Here is a 4,458-nt window from a genome sequence, read left to right as displayed (position 1 = left end):
CTCTTCTCTCGCTGTTCGATGTCTATTTCTCTTTTTGTGCTGGTCCGAGCAAGGTGAGAAGCAATGGTTCGGTCAGTCTGGCGATTAGAGTACCGACGAGAGACGTACAAATTGCTAACCCCTTACCGACATTCGCAAGGTCCACGCATACCCTGGATTATTTAACGTCGATGGTACGACTGAATGATAGCCGGTGACGAGCAATAGAAATAAAAATAACAAGTAAGAATCGATTGATACATGAACAATACAATATAAATAAACGAAAAAAGAACCTGAAAGAATCAAAAAGTGGATTTTTACTTATTAAATTTATAATGTTAAATTATATCCAATTTGAGATTTTTATTTTTAATCATTTTTATATAGATCGCCACTGCTTCTACTCAATATGTGTTAATTAATTTAACTAAATTTAATCAATGTAATAATTTAATAAATAATTTAATTAATTTAATTAAAACAATGAAGCTAAATAATGTAACTAAAAAAATGTATTAAATTTGATTTAAATTTAGTTTACTATTTATTAATACGTTAATATGAACGTTTATTTTTAAACTAAGCAAAAAATTCAACTACAGAATAGACTGATTTATATTTTGAGATACATGGAAGTTAAAAATAATAAATGTTATTTTTAACTGAAAAGATTGAATCACTATTGCTTCTTTGACATTTAACAGTGTTGGTATCTAAGAATATTTTTAGGTATAAAAATGTCTCGCTATATCCTTGTTAATAACAAATTTTCGCTCGCAATTAAAAAATGTGTCATATGATTTTTTCCCAAAGGTATATATATTTCTTTAAATCCACTTCATTGTGAAATTCTGCATCGAGCGCCCGAAAAACATCTTTTTTCGAGATGACAATAATCTAAAATTGGATAAAGTGGTGAATCACTTTTCCGATAGCTCATTCACTCAATTGCGAATTATACAACTTTTTTATCTATCATTAGCAATTTTCTACACGCAACTAATTAATTTCGACATTTTGGCATTTGCATGATATATTATACGATACTCTTTACGATGTTCGATATGCATCACTCGTTCTTTCATCTTCTTCTATTAAGTTCGACGTGATGATTCATTTGTCGGCACGACGTTAGATCTAAACGAAGTGTGAGAGATGCAACGGCATTTATAGAAAAAGTCTTAAAAATTATTTAATTATTTAAAAGATCTAATTATATCACTATTTAAAAAATAACAATCATTAAGCTACTCTTTGAGATATTATCTCAGCTGTTATAAATTTCGAAGTTATTTTTCGATCAATCAAAGTTTATTTTTAATACTAATGTTACGTAATAATATCAACTATTAAAATCGCGCTATTTTCTTTTGGATCTTACGTCGTTCATCGTTTTGCAGTCAGTCGCGCAAGATAAAGGACCGCACCGATATATACGGTGCGTTTTCACCTCGACGCGCGTCGCTGCACGCACGTCGGATGCGGATGCAATGCTTTTCAGGACCGCGTGCAAGGTTTTGTTTTTGCCGAGCAGTGCACGTCGCGGACGTGACGAGAAGGCATATGGATGTATCGGTAGCGACGACTACGTGCCGCGATTTTCAAACAAAATCGAAAATGTAGCTTCGATATTGAAAGTTTTAAGAAAACGAAATTTTAATAATTTAATTTAATGATTCGAAAGCTTAAATCATCAACAACATCTTGTATATTATTATTATTAGTATTAAAAAAATAATTTTACGTATTGCACGCGAGGATATCGACGCCATCACTACGGCTGATACAGGGATTTAACGAAACGGCGCGTCGGCGTCGGTACGTCAAAGGCCGCCACGTTTTGCCTGTTGCACAAAGTGGGCGCTTTTCATTCAATTATTCGCAATTACAGTAGAGGCAGTTCGCCTTCTAGCATTCGTTACCGTTTTGGTAATTGCCGTTGCCGAGAAAATAGCCTGCGAAACGAATCACACTTGTGCGCGCATACGAAAATACAAAAAATTTCTCTCTTTATAAGAGAACCATGATTATCTCTTTAATGAGATTTGTTCTAGGAAAAATATTCAAACGAATTTTTTTTTAATAACGTTATTACATGAACCATAGATTATTGCTAACGAATATTTAATGCTCTCATTGTACGTCAGAATAATCTCTGTATGATTTCTGATGTAATATCATCACTTTATAAGTCTAAATTTCTAAAATTATCTAAATATAATATTGTAACATAAAGCAATTAATATTAAAGTATAAAAATATATGACTTGAATGCACACAGAAAAAAAAAATTTGCTGAAGTATTTAAAAATTTAGTTAGATATACGTACAGATCTGAAAATAATTTTGTTGGACTACCAAATAATTATATAGGACATTCAAACTAATTGCTAAAATGCTAAAATTTTTTGCAGCATCATGTTTGAATTTCCTTAACATAATTATTTAAATGGTCCAACAAAAAATTATTTTCAAATCTATCTAAATTTTTAGATACATCAGTAAAATCTTTCTGAGTACGTGATAAAATATAACAAATAATGAGTGACATCATCATTTGCTATTTTGGAAGAATAGCTGTTATTATAAAAGTTTATTAACAAAGAAATGATTTTACTAAAAAAAAATCTAAAATTCTGCTCGATAAAAATAATTTTGTTGGACCATCAAAATAATTATACCGTTAAAAACTAAAAAATGATATAATGTTGCAAAAAATTTTAATATTTTAGAAACCAGTTTAAATTCTCAAAATTTCCAATAATTATTTTGATGATCCAACAAAGTTATTTTTCAGATTTATGTTCAGTAAAATTTTAGATCTTTTAACAAAATCGTTCTTTCTGTGTTTCAACGACAAGCATAATATATTGTTTAATGCGAGCCGGACTAGCGCGCCATCACGTTCTTTAGTCGTCCTTGCGATCATGCTAGCACGAGTACTCAGTACAGCATTTTTAATCTTTCATGCAGCGCTTTTAATCATTCCAGAAGTCAAGTAATAGATGAAGGCATAGAAAGATCGTCTCTCAAAAGCAAATGGATTCAGGATCTGGCGCCGCTCGGCGGCCTTCAAGAGCGTAATATCGTTTAACCAGTTTAGGCATTATTTATTCATTTCCATAGTAGCAGGGTCGATGCACGTTCCGTTTTGATAGAGATTCCCTCCTGGAGAGAGAAACGGGTGAGTTGCACGAATAAAGCGGAAGATCGATCTTTTACGATCCCCCCGATTTCAAGCCGTTTAACATAAATTAGACTAAATTGCAGCGCCGATAAAAACGACGTAATCATCGGAAAATTTCTGCTGTGATATAAAATATTATTTTTACACGTATTAGCATTTTTTATCATTGTTAAACCGTAATTCCGGATAATTACTTCACGATAGTTATTGCTGTATGATATTATAGACGGATATAAAGTTCTTAAAAGAATTGGAATGGAAATATACTGTTATTATTGTTGTCAGTACTATCATTGTTGTTATCACTATTATACTTTTAAATGTACGTTCCTTAAATTTGTGTAATGTTCTGGCAAAACCTGTCATTTAAAATACGCGATGCAATAAATCTGTGCTATTATATCGGTCCTTGACGATCAATAGTAAACCTCTCATTCTCATCACTGCGATAAAAATCCATGAATATAACACTGCTGATCGACGTGTAGGAAAACGCGACGCACAGAGTAGTGAATTAATTTGCGGAGTAATTCCGTCATCGCGATGTCGCGTGAAATCGCATGATTGACGGACGTATTTCCGCGTCCCTCAACGGAATGGATTAGCTATTAAATTCGTCTGCAGAGAAGCAGTTACTAGAAAACGGATCGAACGTCGACCTGTAATGAAAATGCTCTGATTTTTTATTTACTTTGGACCTTATGTCTTATATCTTTAAACGCAAAGACGTCGATTTTCTCATAATTGTATGCCATTTTCAATGAACTCGATGTGCGAGACGAGGAAATAACTAAAAAGTATCATAGCACGTCGTGAATGCCTGGCTAATCAAGTTAATATTTATTTTGATGTGCAAATGCATCAAAAAACGTTGAATTTCGCTCTTGTTTCTTTTTCATTCCGGATGCTGACTGAGTACACAGTATATAAAAGCTAATTGTAGCAGCACAGAAAAAATGGTTTTGCTGAAGTATCTAAAAATTTAGTAAGATACATAGATCTGAAAATAATTTTGTTGTACTATCAAAATATATTTAAACATGGCTACAAAAAGTTTTAACATTCTAGAAACTAATTTAAACGTTTTATATAAATATTTTGATGGTCTAAATAACTATTTATTTTCAGATCTGTATCCAGCTAAATTTTTAGATTTAAGCAAAATCGTTTTTTTTTTGTGCGCCAATTGTGACATAAAGATAAGAGCGATATTAATTTTATTATTTTAATCTCCACGTTTCCATCTCCACATCCATCTCCATTTCTATCGGAATTATGATGCACTAGAC

Source organism: Mycetomoellerius zeteki, unplaced genomic scaffold (assembly GCF_001594055.1).
Source record: "Mycetomoellerius zeteki isolate Tzet28-1 unplaced genomic scaffold, Tzet1.0 scaffold19, whole genome shotgun sequence".
Lineage (NCBI taxonomy): Eukaryota > Metazoa > Arthropoda > Insecta > Hymenoptera > Formicidae > Mycetomoellerius > Mycetomoellerius zeteki.
This window is presented reverse-complemented; position numbering follows the sequence as displayed.